We start from the raw sequence: 20,174 nt of genomic DNA, 5'->3' as shown, positions 1-20,174 counted from the left end.
GTTTTGTTGTTTTATTTTGCTGAATGACAAGCTGTCACCCCTAAGGTGAGCTGTCACAAGAATTGACTGTTAGGACAGATCTCTCCAGAGGAAGGGGCTAGAGCGTCAAAGTCGTCAGAGCATGAGGGAAACCTGGCTCTCTGTGTTGTTATGATGACATTAGTTTTTTTCTTAAATCAGCCTTATTGAAGGATAATTTACATACAACAAAAGGCAGATTTTAATTGTGCGGTTTGGTGGGTATAAAAAAAGTATCCATCCACATAACCACCACTTCAGTCTAGAATTAGAACCTTTCTATCACCCCAGAAAGTTCCATCACGTGCCTTTGCAGTTAATTACCCCCCATCCCACATAACCGCCCCCAAACAAACATGGAGCTGACTTGAAGTTCAGGTTTTAGTCACCTGAAGTTGGAAGAATTCTGACTCATTGCCTAGCACCGCCCTGGAGCCCTGGAATATAAGGTCAGTATAAATAAGGATACACTGATAATAATTATACCGGTCCAAACTGGCTTACAGAGGGCAGGGCTCTGTAACTCCAGGGTCTGCTTAGAGACAGACCTGGGAAACAGCTGAGGTGCAACTGCCCCTCCTATGTCAATTAGGGCCAGAATGACAACGGGATGAGGTGACTTTTACAAGTCTGGAGGTGACTTTAGGCCGATCCGGTCAGGGAGGTCTTGCGGGTCCGAGGAGGGTCTGTGGAAGATGGTGGGGTGGGAGTGGTCTGGTGTGAGAAGGGAGGTACAGGGAGAGGCAGGCAGCCCAGCAGGTGACGGGAGGGGGGGGCGTGGGTGGCATGTGGGGGGCAAAGGGGATGGGGTGGGGCTGAGCTCCCACGCTCGCAGCCTCTCATGGACCCAAGGAGAAGGCTCTGCTGGAGGGGCTGCAGGACCCCTGCCAAGCAGCCCCACCAGACCACGTGAGGCCTGGGATGGCAGGGCGGGGCGTTTCCATAATTATTGCATAAGATAACATATGTTGCATTAACATACATTATTTACTAAATAAATGCAGGTTTAAAAAAAATGTCAGACTATGATCCTGTTGCCCTTTTGCTTTTGAAAATGGCTTTGGTGCCTCTCAGCCCTTGGCCAGCTCTCTGGGGCTTTGGGGAGCCCTGGCGTGGGAGCGTTTGCCAAGCCTCTAATGACAGGGGCCTATTAGCGTGCGGGGCTGGCTTCCTGGAACCACCGGTGAGATTAAGAAATGGAGCCAGAGAACGAGCTCGATGCAGGCTCTGCCAGGGAGGGACCTGCGTCCCCAGCAGTGGCTGCTCCCTCGAGGCTGGAGTCGATGGCGAGGACGTGTCCAGGTCATTCAGGCAGCGCTGCCGACAGCGGGCTGGCTCCGGGCGCCCCGCCCCCACCCCACCCCCACCCCCAGTTCTGGGCGGCTCAGGAATCCCTGTGGCCATCGGGCTGCGCTGTCGCTAGCAAGGGACAGTACAACATGAAGGAGGTGTGGGGAGAGGTGTGTGAATTCAGTGCCCACCCGATGGCAGGCACTGGACACAGTCCCTGTCCTCAGTGAGGTGCAGAAGAGGGATGGGGCCAGTTACCTTCTTAGGATAAGGGCCCTCTTGTGGGTTGAATTATGTCCCCTCCAAATTCATATGTCAAAGTCCTAACCTCCTATAAGTCAGAATGTGACCTCATTTGGAAACAGTCTTTCCAGAGGTAACCAAGTTCAAGTGAGGTCGTTAGGTGAGCCCTAATCCAATACGACTGTGTCCTTATAAGAAGGGGACATTTGGACACAGAGACACTCACAGAGGGAAGAGGTTGTGAAGACAGGGAGAAGACGGCCATCTGCAAGCCAAGGGAAGAGGCCAGGAACAACCTTAGAAGTAATCAACCCTGCCCAGAACTGGGAGACAATACATTTCTGTTGTTCAAGTCACCCAGCCATGCAGCCCTGGGAAACTTAAACACAGGTCCTGCTGGGGAACATTTGGGGTGGTGGGATCCCCTGGAGCAGACTGAGGGGTCCAAGAAAGTGCTTGCATCAAGGACTGTCTGGGCTGGTACCCCGTGGGGAGGGGAGGGGAGGGACCGCGGGTCCAATGGGCAACCAGACGGAAGCTTTGGGACTGACAGTGCTGAAGGGAGGCATCGGGAAGGAACCCAAAGGAGGCATCAGATACCGAGCTAAGGAAACAGGTCTGAGGGCCAATGGAATGCCGATCGCCCAGCATGGGTCTCTGGAAATTATATATTCTCAGAAATGTCTCCGATTCTACTGGCAACATTGTAAACCCAGGCCACTGACCTTGTCACCTTGTCCACACATTTACTATGGGAGAGCAAGAACTTTATTTATTTGTTTTTGGCTGTAGTGATTGATTTATGTGGGTTTCTTGGATTGGGTTAATTGTCAACAATAACATGAGCTTCCATGGCCAGCGCAGGGATGGGGTTATCGGCTCCCGGGGCTGCGCAGGGTTCTCTGGACTGATAGCCGTGTGTGATGCAATCCTGTCTGGCCTTGCAGGGCGGTTGGGCTCCCCGCCCACAGACAAGGCGTGATGACTGATTGCCTGTTGTTGGTAACCAGCTCAACATGGAACCAGCCAACTTCCAAAGTCAGGTTAGGGGGTGAGGAAATTGGCCGAGGACTTGGATTTTAGCTCATTAATGTCCAAACAACAGGGAAGCTTTCTGAATGGGAACAAGCCAGACTATTTCGTCTTAAAATTCCTTTCTGGGAGCATATGAGGATGGGGTTCCAGTAGAGAAGGATGGGCACTGGGTAAACAAAGCTGGCAGGTGAGAGTTTTCTCCATTAAAATGCACAAAAATAAAGCATCTTGGGATGCTGGAAAGACAATACTCACTTCACAAGTGAGTGGAAGGATAAAACTGTTAAAACAAAGAGTTTTGGCTGGCAGTTCTGGGTTCTCAGGAAGGTCGCATGAGGATGAGTGATGAACTTTCTCAGGGCCAATTCCTGGATAGTGGATCCTGTTTTATCGTCCAGAGAAAGGCAAGGTCTATTCTCCAACATTCTGTAGGCCAGAAACAGAATTACTTTTGTGTTTTCTGCCAAGGATAAGACTCAGTTCCCAGGAGAGGGACGTTCAGGGCTGATGATTCTTCTTGGGAGGAAAAGCAGAGGCCACAGCTATGGCTGGGCCTGGCTCCCTTACTGTTTCGGGGTTTGCGGAGATGGCCTATGTAACAATAATAATAATAATAGTTGCTATTTTGTGCTTAACATGGGGGAGGCATTAATCACACTTTCTCCCCTCTTGGTTCTAACCTACTGAAGAGCTAAGTAGGATCAAAGAGTCACCTGAAACCTAGGGCGCCCTCGTAAAATTGGATAACGGCTCTCCAGTCTGAACTTACGTGCTCAGTGACTGGCCCCCTCAAGAGAGGCCCCCCTCCCTAGAGGATGGGGGTGGGCAGGGGAGGAGGGCGGCAAACTCTAGACGAAACCAGGCAGGTCCAAGTGAGAATGAGCCAAACATGTCCACGTCCACTCAGGGAGCCGGCTCCTGGCAGATGTGACCCCCTGGATTTACTTGGTTCTCCATGATGTCCCCGGGCAGAGAACTCACTGTTCCTCTGGCTGGAGCCAGACGTGAGGGGTGGGGAGAGGAACTGGGAGTGTTTATTCCAACATTTCTCTCTTCTGGGCGTGGGGCAACAGGGTGAAAACATAAGGCATAGGGTCATACTTGTATACCTGTAATAGCTGTCATTGCTGAGAACTCCTCCCTGGTGCCGGGTATTCTGATGAGGATGTTACGTGCATTATTCATTTAAGGTGGTTTTGATTTCTTGACAAGGGACCAGAAGCCCCAGGCTTGCCAGTTCCTCTAAACACTCACTGGTCTCCCCAGACCAGCCTTTGGGCTAGCAAAGGGCTTTCACCCCTAGACAGCCATCAGGGACCAGGACTGGCCATAGGCTGAGTCTGCTGTGGGGTGTGGAACTCGAGAAAAGAAGGAATTTTCTGAATTTTTGTGTTCCAAGCCCCGGGTTAATGTGACTGGCTCGAGGATGAGGATTGACTCAGGTTACAGCAAGAGACAGAATCCTGGGGCTTTTGCTGGACCATCTCTTTCTCAGAAGCAGCAGCTCCTTTGTCCATGGAGGTTGCTAAGTATGTGGGTAATGTAAGTCTGGGAATCTGGGGGGAGTTCTTGTAGAGAGGTGCAGCTTGGGAGGAAAGCCAAGCCAGAGACCAAGTCTTGTTGACTTTATCCAAACATTTGGGTCCCTTGCTAGAGCCTGAGCTAGATATACTTCTGGCTTTCCAGTCAACTCTCTCCTTTTTAGAGCTGGGTTTCTGTTGCATACAACCAAAAAAAGCATTGGCGAATGCATCTGTGGATCTATCCAATGGGATGAACAGTCTTCAGACAGTTTATTGTGGAAAATAAGTAGAAAAATGCACATCTAGTGAGATAGGAATGTTCTCAGAGCCTCTATGACCAAAAACAGCCCACTCCCACCTCCAGGCTGAACCAGAGCCTCTGAAGATGTCACCGTACTCACTCTTAAGTTTAGGATGAAATGCCCTAATTACCCACAGGCGGGGTATCTGGAGATATCAGCCAGCAGCCTTGAGTATCTTAGTTGGAGTTGATCAGTCCAGCTTTAGTCATTTATTGTGGGAAAGGGGCCCTGAAAGAGAGGAAGAGCTGAAGGCACTTTGTTACATGGGGAGGGGCTAGGAAAGATGTAGGTTATGTCGGGGTGACTGGGGAGGATACAGAGCACAGAGTATCAGGGTGGGGTAGAGAGAGAGCACCAAAGATGTAGGAAGAGGTGAAGGTGGAAAATACCAAGGTGTCACTGGTAGAGCTGTGACACAAAGTATAGTGAAGACGAATCTCCCTGAGTCCTGGCTTTGCAAGGAGCCATCCTTACCCTTAGACAGTAACAGAATAGGACCCACATAACACATCAGGAAAATGGAGATGATAGAGACCCGGGGTGTGATATGAGTCAGGCCCTAGCGTGACTGTCGGTGCGGGTGTAGTGGGCGGGTGATCTGTTCGGGACACTCAAGTGTGAGTGTGGGTATTGGCAGCTGCAGTGGAGGAATGGACGTGATCCGAGGTGGGTCCCGGGTGTTCGCACATGTGTGCACGGGATGGTGATGGGTGGGGTGCGGGGGGGGTGTAGAATCAGCAGGAGGTTGGCTCCGCCAACAGGCAGCTGCCGGCCAAGGGCCCCTTCCACTTGTAATTGAGAAATGGCAGTGTGCTATCTCTCCCGGAGCGGGATGATAGTAATTAATTGTTCATTGATCCCTGCAGGTCAGCTAGAGGTCAGTGAAGTTACTCCAGTGGCCTTCCAGTTTGCCCGGTAGCCAGGAGCAGTGGTTTGAGACTCAGTGGGAACTGTCCTGTGCCCTAAATCCTGACGAAAGGTGACGGGATAATTATGGTAACCTCGATGTCTATTATTACAAATAACACACAAGTGAGCCATTCAGGAAAACCATGCCAGCACACAGTCTAAGACTTGGGAAGGAGGAGGCCGAGGAAACGTGTGCGACAGCGGACCTTTTTCAGTGCAGAGCTGGTGGCTGCAATAGGATTACTATGGTCACTATCAAAAGCTTAAGTGACGGGCTTCTCTGGTGGTGCAGTGGTTGGGAGTCCGCCTGCCGATGCAGGGGGCGCGGGTTCGTGCCCCGGTCCGGGAGTATCCCACATGCCGCGGAGCGGCTGCGCCCGTGAGCCATGGCCGCTGAGCCTGCGCGTCCGGAGCCTGTGCTCCGCAACGGGAGAGGCCACAACAGTGAGAGGCCCGCGTACTGCAAAAAAAAAAAGCTTAAGTGAGTGTCCATCTGTGTATGTGGCAGCACCTGGGGAACCATGGAGATCTCATTGCTGACCCATATAGGCGACTGCAGGCTAAGATGGAGAACTCTTACACAATCTGAAGGGCACACAGGGTGGATGGATAAAATAAGACTCAGGTCAGGCCCCAGCTCTTCTGCAATGCCTTCTCCCATCCTCCGTGTTCTCCTATAACCTCTGACGTTCTCCAACACATGACAGGGATGCCAGGCATTGTCCTAGGGGCTCGTGTTACATCTATGTTCCCGTGAAGTTTATATAGGTCCCGAGTTACCCTCCTTGTCTCTCTCCCCTCCAACCAGACTGTAAGCTTTTTTTTTTTTTTTTTTTTTTTTTTTGCGGTACGCGGGCCTCTCACTGCTGTGGCCTCTCCCGTTGCAGAGCACAGGCTCCGGACGCGCAGGCTCAGCGGCCATGGCTCACAGGCCCAGCCGCTCCGCGGCATGTGGGATCTTCCCCGACCGGGGCACGAACCCGTGTCCCCTGCATCGGCAGGCGGACTCTCAACCACTGCGCCACCAGGGAAGCCCCCAGACTGTAAGCTTTTTGAAGGCTGGAGCCATGTTGGGTATCTTATACAACAGCCACAGCAAACATTAATTGAGTGTTACATTGTGCCGGGCACAGAGTAAGCTCCATAACGCTTAGCACAGGGTGACACATGTACTAGTCCCTCAATAAACATTGATTGATTAACAAATATGGAACCTCGTTGCCTTGATCATGGGGGTGGTGAGGGGTGGAGGTAGGGAACTGCTGTGGTGAAATCTTGGTGGTTTCACTGTTTCCTGGAGAAGAGATTCAAAGTGTTAACCTTTCTAGCTATCTGCACTTGTATCTTGAAGGCTATGGGGTGAGATTATTGATGGAGGCTGTAATTGTGTGAATTTGCTCAGTGAAATATACTATCTCTGAGTTAGGACAGAGCTCATAGAACAATATAGTGTCCACATTTCAGAGGCAAAACCATTTTAACTCGGGGGAGAGAGAGTGTTTCGATGAAATCAAGGATCTGCTTTTCTTTTGAAATGCTGGTGTTTTCTTTCTGTGCGCCTCCACTCTCCTAACGGGTGGAGCTGGATGTGTTGCAGCTCTTAGATGCAATAAATTCTCTCGCTGAAACCATCTGCCATCTGTTTGATGCCTCCACCCAGGCCCACCAACCACCACCAAATCCAAAGGACATCTTTTGGAACACAATGTATCTGAAGGATGATTTTGGGAACACCTTCTTGAAACTTGGTCTTCTGCAGGCTACAATCCCAGGCTCGTGCGTTTTCCTCCCACCTCTTTGCCTGTTTTTCTCAGTCCCCTTCATGGGCTCCCCAAGCCTTCCTCCATCTCATCTAAGTTCGCCATTGCAATTGCCACCTATGTTCTCTATCTCCAGAGAGATAGGTGTCTCTCCCAGGCCCAGGTCCCTGTTTCTTTGGACTTCTTAGGCACTAGTCTCCACCTGAATGTCCCCTAAGCACCTCGAACTCAGTAAATAAACGTGGACCGTATCATGCACACTCCTCTACCTCTGCATCCTCATGCCCAAAGCTGTTCTCCATTTAGTAAATGACACCTTCATGCACGTTACCCAAGTCAGAAACCTGGGAGTCATCCTGATCTCCTTTCCCTATTCCTCACGCCCAGTTGGTGCCGAAGCCCCAGAATGAGTCTGTCTCTTGAGTCACTTTTGTATCACTGTTATCTTGTTCACCTGCCAGGCCACCAGCGTAGTTCAGTCCTTACCATCTCCTTCATAGGTCGTTGAAATGGCTGCTTAAATTGTCTCCCTTCCTTCCCTCTTGCCCACATCCCATTCATTTTCTGCCCCAATATTAAGGATCTTTTAAGAAATACAGATTATGTCCCTGCCCCCTTTAAACTCCACCAGAGTTTGCAATTCTTCTAGAAGGTCAAACACCTGGCATAGTTTATAAGGACTGTGATACTCAGGCTCCTGGTCGCCTCTGTTGCCCCAAACACTGTCCTTCCCATGTGACAGCCATGCCACATGACTGTCGCTGTCCTGTACACACCGTGCACCCTCTATGCCCTGAGAAGGGAACGCCCTCAGCCACTTGACAGTCCTGCTCTCCTCTAAGGCTCAGCTTCCAGGCAGCCGCCATCACCATGCCCGCCCCCATCTCTGCGACCAGGCAGAGTGACGGTCTCCTTGACCTGTGCTCCCATAAATCCCCCTAAATATGCCAACACTTATAACAACAGCTGACGTTTAGGAAGCACTTGCTGTATGGAAGGTGATGTACTAAGCATTTTACTTTGCTTACTGAGTTAGTCCTCACAATCTAATGAAGTGATCCTACCTTTATTCCCATTTTCAAATGTAGCCCAAGTGGCAGAGCTGGGTCTGAGCCCATGTCCAGTCCCAGCGCCCACACTTTGAACCCTGCCTCCGCACCGCCTCTCCTCCACGGGGAGCTGTCTTTGCTTGGAGATCTGTCCTCCCTACTTAACTGTGAGTTTCCTCCAGGGTCCGGATTTGCTTTGTTCAGTATTTTTTCTTAAACCTAGTGCCTGGTATATCACAAGGGGTCAGCAATTTGTAGAAAGAATATCGTTCTGGATACGTCTACTCCAGAATGTATTCAATTTCTCAGATTGTGCCTTTTATCATTTAAAATATGGGGAAAAATGTATATCTGGCCTCTTCATGACTAAGCAAGAGAAAGCCTTCTTATCCTGGCATTCATCTATCTATCCATAATATTTACCTATGAGCTATTTTCAATGATTTTCCAAAATTTAGAGTCTTGAAGGCAGAAGGGCAGGACAGAAATTATGTCCTCTTGGAAAATATCCTTCTCTCCCAGGTATCAGGCTCCTTTTAAAATTAGCTTCTGAATATGAACGCCCAGCTCTTTAAAGTTTAATGTCCCAGCCATTTTAATTGTTTCTTTCAAAGTACAAAAGAGCAGCTGGGCCACATCGGCCCTAATCACTTGCCAACTTTCCTTTTTACAAAAACAGCTAAGCTCTTTCTGAGATTTAAAATCATTCCATCTGAGACCCCTGCTTGGCACCTACGTTTGCACTCACATAAAAGGAGCCTAATTTCTGCTTTTAAGAAACGTGTTGCAAAAGCAATTTTTGGTTTTGTTCTTTTTTCTAAAAAAGTATGATAAAGTATAATACAATTTTTAAAGTTTTTCTATCCTTTTCCTCTACCAGTGTCTCTTTGCCCTTCTCTACTTGAATTGTCCTGAGATAGTGTTGTCAGATAAAATACAGGACACTCAGTAAATTTGAATTTCAGATAAACAACAGATACTGTCAGTCTACATCTGTCCAATGCAATATTTGGGATATACTTATATTAAAAATATATTTGTTGTTTGTTTGAAATTCAAATTTACTGGCACCCTGTGATTTTATTTGCTGAATTTGGCAAACCTAGCCTAGGAGCTTCCTGTTTCTAAATGGAAAACACTAACTTATATGATGAACAATATTCTGAAAATAAATAAAGCTAATGGCATGTCGGGATATCTCATCACACACACTCATACATGCCCACATACTCGCTGGTCCCTGATAAATAATTCCTTTCTTGCAATCCAGGAGGATAAATGAATGTAATTTCTGGAGCCCTAAACAGCCCTTATCAATGATCTACAAGCATTTATTGAAAATGAATATGTTTTAGGGGACTTGGGATGCAAAGGGGAAGGTGGCACTGTTCCTATCCTGGGGTCACATTCCAGGTTTCATGAAGCAAGAAAGAAGATGATTTCTTTTAGTGTGACTCCCATGAGGCATGACGATGATTTCAGAGAAGGAGTAGAGAAATAGGAGAGAGAGAAAGAGAGAGAGAGGGAGAGGGGGAGGGAGAGAGAGAGGTGCATTCCCTTTGTAAACCACAAGATGCTCCCTCCACCCCTCCCTCCTCCCTCTCCCCCTCCAGATCCAGGGCTGGGGTGCGTCTGGGGGTCTGGGCGGAGTCACTGTCTGTCACAGGCACGCCCCCTGGGGCACTATTTGGCCCTGAGTCTGAAATTGATTCTTTCTGGGTTTCAGGGTAGCAGCAGCAGGCAAGAGCTCCTGCTGTCACTTCCAAGACTTTTATAGACTCTGACAGCAGCAAAGGCTCCCTGTCTTTTGTCTTTTGTATTCTGTTTGCGTTCAGCCTCTAATGCACGTGGGGAATAACATGAAGGGGCCGGAAGGGGGGGGCCTGCTCCACAGGCTGTGCTCACTGGGAGGACGGTCCTAGGAGGAAACGGGTGAGGTCCCCCTGCCCCCAGGCCATCCTTTTTGATTTACACACTTGCTCTGGGATCTCTTTTGGAGGAAAAGCTTGCTGGGCCCACCACTTGGGATCACCCAGGGTGTGCAGGGGGTCATGGGGCGGGAGACGCAGGGAATTCCAGGGCAAGGGTGCCGTTCCCGAAGACACTTCTCTCCTGTTTGGGGAAATGGGTATTAAATAGACAGGCAGGTGCAGAACGAGAGGTGGAGATATTAGTGCATGTGGATTCCGAGCAGGGAGCAGTTCCCAAGGCTGAAATGGCGCAGGGGCCTTTGGAGGAAGAGACTTGAGTAAGCCTTTGAAAGAGAGCTGGGAAACACACAAGCTGGTATGATGCCCCGGTAGGCAGGGCAGGGAATGAACAGGCAGACGGGTGGGGATGGGCAAGAACATCTGGGGGCAGGGAGTGGATGTTTGGAGAGTCTTCCACTCCCATTTGAATGGCCCCCAATGCAGGAAACTGGGGTGGGGCTGTAGCTGAGAGCTTCTCAAACTTGAGCAGACGTCAGCATCACCTGGAGGGTGGATACTGTTGAAATATACATGACTGGGCCACCCCCAGAGTCTCTGACGCAGTGGGTCTGGGGTGGGGCCTGAGCATCTGCATTTCTAACAAGACCCCAGGGCTGCTGGGACTGCTGGTCTGCAGAACATCCTTTGAGATCTACAGTGTAGCTGGCTCTGCCCTGGAGGACCAGAACTGCTTCCCTTACTAATTCATTTTGTCTCTACTTCCTGAAAATGGCTAGTCTCTAAACTATTAAACATAAAAGATGATATTGGCTATTTGCCTATTTTTGTTTTGTTATGATTGGCAGGAGAGGCGGAGGAAGAAAGTTTTCCCAAGTTTCTTTTTTCCATTTACTCAATTTTTGTTTTTGCTTTTGTTTTTTTTTCTGCGGTACGCGGGCCTCTCACTGTTGTGGCCTCTCCCGTTGCGGAGCACAGGCTCCGGACGCGCAGGCTCAGCAGCCATGGCTCACGGGCCCAGCCGCTCCGCGGCATGTGGGATCTTCCCGGACCGGAGCACGAACCCGTGTGCCCCGCATCGGCAGGCGGACTCTCAACCACTGCGCCACCAGGGAAGCCCCATCTACTCAATTTTTGGAACTTCAGCTGTCATTTCTGGGGTGCTATTCCCACCCCACCCCAATTCACAGATGATTCCAAATATCCAGCAAGTCTGAAGTATTCACGCTAGCCTTTCCCCATCTTTGTGCCTCCAGCTAAGGTACCATTGGCAGGTGGGGATGCCAGATTTGGGCAGTGTTCTTAACGAAGCCTGAGGGTTAAACACATCCTTTGTGTCCTCCACCCTTAGAGCGCTAAAATCACCGGACTCCAGATAGAAAGAGCAAGAAAGTGGTTCAATGGGGTTTGGCGTTTTAGACCTGTCATCAGTTGTCCCGATGCAACAGGCAGATTCCAAGACTGAGAAAATGAAACTCATCCAATGGGGATCTTAACAAGTAGCAGGGGCCGTGGAGGGTGGTCCAGCTCGAAGCCATGGGAGGAGCCATGTCATTGCTGAGCACACAGTAAAGTGGGGCTTCTCACTGATGTTTCCAGTGCACGTTTCTCGCTGCTTCCTCTAATGTGTTTGTTTTTTTTTTCCCCTTTCTTTGTCGTGGTTGTTAAAACTATCATATCAAGTTATTACCTTGAAAACATTGAAAAAGGTACGAAGAGTGGGGAAAGAGATGCTGAATGGTCACATCTGTTCTGTTCTGGACAACATGGGAGAGGGATTTCCCCCACCTTCCAAAGCAAAACTTTTGAGCTAGAGCAACATCGCATGGTCTGGAAACCACACGCTGGGGCTGCGTATGGTCGTGGCTGATCTGGTGTCAGTAAGAAGAGACCGAAGAGAGGAAAGCAGTGTCATTTGTAGCAGTACTAGAAGAGAGGAAGCTCTCTGAGAGGTGTCAGGAGTGCCATCAGCCGAGGTGGCCCAGGCTACTTGGAAGGATTGGCAACCCATGGAGTCTAGACATGGGGGTCAATGAACTCATTCTCTCTACACTCAGGCCATTCACAGCCCTCCCCAGGGAAGACAGCTAAGCTGATCCCAGCCCCTCGACCCCGTCTACTGGGGAGAGAGAACCCCCTCCCACGAGGAGGTCCAGCCGTCCTCCCCCTCAGCTTCCACCAAGACTTTTCTCTTGCTTGTCCCCTCTTCTTCCTTGTTTTTCCCTTGCCCTTGATCTCGAAACGCAGGCAGCCTCCTGTCGTCCGGCTGCAAGGGAGTCCATGAGCGCACTCTTCGCTTTAGGACTAAAACTGATTATTTCTCGGTGTCTGGTCCGTGCTGCTACTGCACACTCTCTTTTTATATTCCCTTCATGGATTGTAGATGAAACATGGACTGAAAGCAAATGGCAGGGAGCCACTGCCTTTCTCAAAGTGGGAAGAGCCTTGGGTGGGGATTGGTGACCTGAGCTCAGTCAAGGCATCTACACAATCCCCTGTGTGACCTTAGGCAACCCATGTGGTCTCCCGGGGCCTCAGTTCCCTCATCTTCCTGAAATGCTCACCGGTGGCTCCACAGCCAACATGGAAGCTACATCAGGAAGGCTGCTTCTGAAATACTCCTTAGTGATCTGGAAGGGTTAGGTCAGGCCCTCTCTCAGGAGTACACATTGATTTTCTAAGTCAGTTCATTGTATCCCTGTACGGAAGAGATAAGATCATTGAAACCGATGGTTGGGTTTGAATGGCTGAGTTTTAAATCCAAGATTCCAGTGGTTGAGTCTGAATGGCTGGATATCCTTCTGGGAGAGCTGAGGGTGGAGGTCTGGGGTTGCGGGGAGCTGACGGGGCCAGGAAGCCCTGAGGCCAGGTTGGGGAAGTCCATGCTGAACGGTCAGTGGACTCAGGGCCCCTCCCTCTTCCCAATTCCCCCCCACCGCAGCACCCCACATGTGAAGTACGTTGTCTCCTCCACGAAATGCATCAATTCAGAAATATTTTATGTTCCTAGGTTTTTGTTTTTTGTTTTTTTGGGGTTTTTTTTGTGGTACGCGGGCCTCTCACTGCTGTGGCCTCTCCCGTCGCGGAGCACAGGCTCCGGACGCACAGCCTCAGTGGCCATGGCTCACGGGCCCAGCCGCTCTGCGGCATGTGGGATCTTCCCGGACCGGGGCACGAACCCGTGTTCCCTGCATTGGCAGGCGGACTCTCAACCACTGCGCCACCAGGGAAGCCCATGTTCCTAGTTTTTGTTAGTCAGCACTGAACAAAATTGGTAACTGAGTGTCTAGGCAACCATACTGAGTGGACAAATAATTCCAGGCAAAATTTTAAAATACTAATAACTATATATGTATATATAGATATATATATATGTATATATGTATGTATATATAGATACACACACACACACACACACACACACATACCTGTACAGCTTACTGTGCATAAGTGCATGCATGATTTCTTTTTCTCTCTTCAACAAGTGAAAATAGGTCATGAACTCTGGCTTTTGAGCACTTCCGGGATCTGGGAGACTCAGGCTGGGAGAATGAGTTTCTAGATTAGGGTCAGGAAGAGGGCTCCAGAGCAGAGGGTGGCAGACCCCTGTTTGGGCTGCATGGAGCCGGAGGTCCTGCACCCTCGAACCCCCTGCGTCCCCTCGGAGCCCCAGCTCCATCGTCAGCGCAGGGACCGACCCGGCCTCCCGTGCAGGGTCCGCTCGGCAGCCCGCTTCCAGGCGGCCCTCATGCTCTTGTACCCCAGCCTGTGTCTTGGCTCCCAGCTCGTCTCCCCAGATCGCTGACACAGGCTAATTGCTTGTAACAAAACTTGGCCTTAGAAATGTCAGGCATAATGGGAAGGTGGGGGAGGAAGAAGGGAATCAAAAACAACAAGAGAAATTCGGCAGAAGCCACCACGGAGGGTGCAGCCTCCGGGGCCCCCGGGGCCGGCCAGGTTCATTAACTGATCCAGATTTAGAAGGTCACCACCTTGCTCAGCAGTTGCTCCAGCCCCGCAGCCCCCAGGTAGCAGCTGTCATGAGAACACCTTGGAAAGGGCAGGGAAGTGTCAGCGGGCCCACAGCACTTCAGAGTGCTCTGACGCCTGGCCCGGCTCTGCCCTCCTCCAAATGCCAAAGTGAAAACATTTATTAAGTGCATTCCCTCCAGTCCGCTGGGCCCATCGCTGACAGGAGGCAGGCTCCTCTGAAGGCCCGGTCTTGACTCTTGGAGGCCACAGGGCACCTTCCTGACCACCCACCTCCTCCTGCAGCTGCTCTGGGTGGGGCAGAGCTGGAAGTGCATGCATGATTTTAGCTGATGATCCTAGCTGGAAGCTAAGAAATGGCAAGCATGACCTTGGGATTTCCCCCGCAGGAAACCCTGATTGCAGTCCATTACTGATCTCTGCTTTTAGAGCTCTTGATTTCACAGTCATTCAAAAACTGGTAACAATGAGGTTTGGCTTCTGGACTATTGCAGTTCTCAGCAGAAAGGTCTAGCCAAGGGTACTGCCCCCGGCAGAGAGGCTGGGATTCCCCTCCAGGCTGTGCGGCCTTCCTTGGCTTTTCTGCCCCATTACCCCAACCCCCTGAATCCCAGACCAATGCCACCCATGCACTGCGTGGGTCCCCAAGTGCCCGTGGGCGGGGAGGGCTCTGCTCCTCCCCAAATCCAAATGTCAAAATTAAACATTCATGAGGTCAGCTTCTCGCCTCTCCGCTGAGGTCCCCTTGCGTGTTCAGAGGCAGCTCTTGGGCACACAGCTAAACCCAGACAGCTGGTATTCTGGCGTCCCAAGCAGACAGTGTGGGTGTTAAAAGCCAGATTCCCTGGGTTCCCTTTCTCTGCACCTTCTAGCTGTGTGACCTTGGGCAATTCACTTCACTCAAATTCCCCACCTGTAAAACAGAGTATGATATCTCCGTCCATGGGGTTGTCGTGTGGATTAAATGAGTTAGTATGTGTAAAGTGCTCAGAACCATGCCTGGCACGTGGTAATTTGATATGAGTTTATTAGTGTCACACTTTGTTCATTTGCTGTTTGCAATCTTTGCACTCCTGTTATTAAGGGTGGCTCTCCTTTCCCTAAAACCCACTGTTAGGAGAGGATCTGACTGAACAGCGTCATCCAGCGGGAACTGATCACCTACTCTACTCCATAGTGTTAGGTGCTATGCAGACAAATACGGACGAGGCAGATGCCAGGCGGATGCCCGTCATTTACATCTCCCCAATGGAAGCAGTTTTTCGCACTTAGGATGTCAGCAAACCTGGGTAGAAAGGTCCGTGCCTGGCAGATGGTGCCAAGGGCCACAGGGCAGGAGTGGTGAAGGGCTCAGTCACTCCAGTCGGCCCGGGGGGCTGGAACCAAGCCCTCCTGACCACAAAGGTGGGTATTCGGTTGCTAATTCTTAAAAGAGTGAAAGAGACTTAATAGACATATCAATTAAATCTGATATGTGGACCTGGTTTGGATCTTGCTTTGAAAAACCGACTGTAAAACCACATTTTTGAGACAATCGGGAAAATTTGATCACGGACTGGTTGTTAGGAGTGATCGTGGTATGCGGTTATGTTTCAAAAAGTCTTTCTTGATTAGAAATATACACAGGTGTTTATAGATGAAATGTTACAATGTCTGGAACTTGCTTTATTCCCAGCTTTATTGAGGTACAATTTACAAATAAAAATTACATATATTTAGGTTTTACAACATGATTTCTTAAAGGTGTACAATGTGGTGATTTAATATATGCATGCATTGTGAAATGATTACCATAGTCAAATTAATTAACACGTCAATTACTTCACCTCTTGTGTACATGTGTATGTGTGGTGAGAACACTTCGTATCTACCCTTTAGCAACTTACAATGCAATATTATTAACTATAATAATCATGCTGTACGTTAGATCCCGAGAACTTATTCATCTTATAACTGGAAGTTTGGACCCTTTGACCAACATCTCCCCATTTCCCCATCTCCCCTCAGCCCCTGGTAACCAGCATTCTACTCTCTGCTTCTATGAGTTTGACTTTTTCAGATTTCCACACAGAAGTGAGATGATACAATATTTGTCTTTCTGTGACGGCTTGTTTTAGTTAGCATAATGTCCTCCAGGTTCATCTATATTCTACAAATGGCAGACTTTCCATCTTTTTATGGTTCAAATAATATTCCAGGGTGTATATATGCCACATTTTCTTTATCCATTCATCCATTGACAGACACTTTTGTTGTTTCCATATCTTGACTACTGTGAATAACGCTGCCATGAACATGGGAATGCAGGAAACTCTTCAAGATACTGATTTAATTTCCTCTGGGTATTTACCCAGGTAGGATAGTTGGATCATATGGTAGTTCTATTTTAAATTTTTAGAACTTCTGTACTGTTTTCACAGTGAGTGCACCAATTTACATTCCCACCAACAGTGCACGAAGGTTCCCTTTTCTCCACACCCTCTCCATTTGTTCTCTCGTTTCTTTTTTTGATAAGAGCTAGTCTAACAGTGTGAGGTGATGTCTTATTGTGGTTCTGATTTGTACTTCTTTGATGATGAGTGATGAGCACCTTTTCGTTAACTTGTTGGCTATTTATACGTCCTCTTTGGAGAAATGCCTGTTGAGGTCCGTTGCCCATATTTTAATCAGGTTATTTGGTTTTTTGCTATTGAGTTGTAGATGTTTCATCAGGAATTTTCTGTACAGTGTGGGGTGACAGGGAAAAGAATGAAGATAAAACAAGACTGACCAAATGGGATAATTGTTGAAGCTGGGTGACAGCTACAGGGGAACTTGTTTCACTATTCTCTCTATTTTTGCATATGTTTGAGAATGTCTGTAATAAAATGTTAAAATGAAAACACAGAGGACCCCATAAATATAGTTAACTGATCTTTGACAAAGGAGCAAAGGCAATACAATTAAATGAAAATTGTGTCTTCAACAAATGGTGCTGGATCAACTGGGTAGCCACATGAAATAAAGTTAATCTAGACACAGACCTTATACCCTCTACAAAAATTAACTCAAAATGGATCAGAGACCAAAATGGAAAATGCAAAAGTATAAAACTCCTGGAAGATAATATAGGAGAAAACCTAGAGGACCTTGGGTACGATGATGCTTTTTTAGATAGAACGTCAAAGACATGATCCATGAAAGAAATAATTGATAAGCTGGACTTCATTAAAATTAAAAATTTCTGCACTGTGAAAGACAATATCAAGAGAATTAGAAGACAAGCCATAGACTGGGAAAAAATATTTGCAAAAGACATACCTGATAGAGGACGGTTATCCAAAATATACTAAGAACTCTGAAAATTCTACAAGAAAATCTGATTTTAAAAGTGAGCCAAAGACCTTCACAGACACCTCGCCAAAGAAGATATACAGATGACAAATAAGCATATGAAAAGATGCTCCACATCCTACGCCATCAGGTAAACGCAAATTAAAACAACAACGAGATACCACTACACACCTATTAGAATGGCCAAAATCCGGAACACTAATAACACCAAATACTGGTGAGAATGTGGAGCAATAGGAACTCTCATACATTATTGGCCGGGAATGCAACATGGTACAGCCACTTTGGAAGACTGTCACTTTGTTATAAAACTAAACATACTCTTACCATATGATCCAGGAATCATTCCCCTTGGTATTTGCCCAAAGGAGTTGAAAACTTATGTCCACAAATATGTTTATAGCAGCTTTAATTATAACTGCCAAAACGTGGAAGCAACCAAGACGTCCTTCAGTAAGTCAATGGATAAACAGTGGTACATACAGACAATGGAATATTATTCAGCACTAAAAAGAAACAAACTATCAAGCCCTGAAAAAACACAGAGGAAACTTAAATGCATATTACTAAGTGAAAGAAGCCAACCTGAAAAGGCTGCATGCTTTATGATTCTAACTATATGACATTCTGAAAAGGGCAAAACAATGAAGACAGTAAGAAAGATCAGTGGCTGTCAGGGGTGAGTAGAAAGGGAGAGATGAATAGGCAGAGCATGGAGGACTTTTAGGGCAGTGAAAATACGCTATATAATACCATAATGATGGATACGTGCCATCACATACTTATCCAAACCCATAGAATGTACAACACCAAGAGCGAACCCTAAGGTAAACTATAGATTTGGATTATTATGATGCTAACAACTGTACCGATCTGGTGAGTGATGTTGGTAATGGGGGAGGCTGTGTGTGTGATGGGGCAGGGGGTATATGGGAAATCTCTACCTCCCTCTCAATTTTGTTGTAAATCTAAAACTGCTCAAAAAAAAAAAAAAAGAAAAAGAAAAATACCACACACAATGGAGAGGCAGCTGCTTTGGCTGGGACAAAACCTCCCACGACCTTACTCTTCACAGATGGGCATGGTCACCTGTTCCTTGTCCCAGTGGCCCCAGTCTGACCACATCCCCTGTGTCCTTACCGTGGGGTGAGCATACTTCGACAGTGAAACCAGTGGTTATATGGACCAAGAATTCATATTTTTGAAGGAGCCCTACAGATAAAACGTGGAAACCAAGAGAGTCCATTCCTTGGGTCGCAGTGCACCTGCTAAGCAGCCTGCCCTCTCCCCGCTCCGATCCGAGGGCTGCCAATGAATTGCTTTGCCCACCCTCAGGCATGCAAGAGGAAGAGATTTCCACTGCCTTAAAAGGCCCCTGTGTCCCGGGGCTCCTTTGCTCTGCCATTTCCAGAAAAGCCTATTTGTGGGAGAAAGCGGGCTGGTTGCAGCCCCATCAGTGTCTGAGCCTAGTGCTTGAAGGATCCATCCCTGAATGTCTGCGAGATCTCTGTCCCTTTCCAATTGTTTACATGCAGGTCCTAGATGCTCCATCACTCTCCCAAAACATCTCCGGAAAGTCACCAGAGGTTCCTTTCTTCTCTCTCCCTCCTTCGATGAGTCCACTCAGCACCCCCATTTTGGAGCTTGGGAGGGTGGGGTGTGCGCAGGGGACGAGGGGACTGCTCACCGTTGTGGAAAAGCAACACGGCCCCCACTGGACTGTGGGGAAGGTCCCAGATTAGAGGTCAGGAGCCCTGGGCTTCCCTCTTCTGTTATCTTGTCTGGGTCATAGAGGACAATGCCTTTTATCTTTTTTCAGTCCAACTGTTCTCCTTTAGAGGACTGGATTGAAAGGCGAGTCTAGCTCCAAAAGTCAAATATTTCCTTTTTTTTTAAAAGAACAACTGGCACATTTCCATTTTAGGGAGAGTCCCACAAGCCCATACGGATCCTATCTCTCCGTGCCGCGCCCCAGCGATGGTGGGAACGGGCTCCGTGCCTCCTGATGGTGCCAACTGGGCACTCACACAGGATCCTGCTCCGCTGCCCTGAGTGCTCACCATGCAGTCCTCCGGGAGGAGAGCTGAGTGGTACCCAGGTCAAAACTATCCCTTGTGCCTGTGATGGGAGGGGACGTGGTTTTGTCAGATCTGCCTGGGTCTGCATTCTAGAATCTTCTGAGCAATCCTGGGGGTGTCAGCACAATCAGCAAGGTTCTGTTAGCCTGTTGCTTTCTGATCGGCTAGATTTCTTGCCGTTTGGTAGCTTTTCCCAGCTGTCTATAATTCTGGTCTCTCAGGTCACACCAGCCCCACCTGGAGGAGCGGGTGGGATAGAATGCCCTCGAATGTTGTCTGGTTGGAGTCCTTCCTAAGTAGCTGCTTGCACTCTGCCCCAGGTCCCTCTGACCTTGGGTGTGGTGTCCCCCAGGTATAAAGCACCCAGAGCCAGTTCAGCGTGGCAGTTAAGAGGAAGGTTCAGGACCCTCCGGAGTCAGATGCCCGAGGCCCACTCCCAGCCCAGCCACGGACCAGTTCTATGTGCTAGGGCCGGTTATTTAACTTCTGTGGGCTTTAGTTTCCCCATTTGTGAAGCGGGGATAATGAGACTCCCTACCTCAAAGTATTTTTGGTGAGAGTTAAACGAGTCAAGCTCTCAGAAAAGCACCTGACACAAAAAAGGGCTCAATAACTATCAGTTACGTTATGATTATTCCACTTGCTGCCGCCCGTCACCACGTGATTTCCGGAGAGCCAGCTCTGGCAGGTGGGAGTGGGTGTGGAGTCACTGTGTA

This window comes from Lagenorhynchus albirostris, chromosome 14, assembly GCF_949774975.1.
Source record: "Lagenorhynchus albirostris chromosome 14, mLagAlb1.1, whole genome shotgun sequence".
NCBI classification, from domain to species: domain Eukaryota; kingdom Metazoa; phylum Chordata; class Mammalia; order Artiodactyla; family Delphinidae; genus Lagenorhynchus; species Lagenorhynchus albirostris.
The sequence above is the reverse complement of the archived record's forward strand: the minus strand, read 5'-3'. Positions refer to the sequence as shown.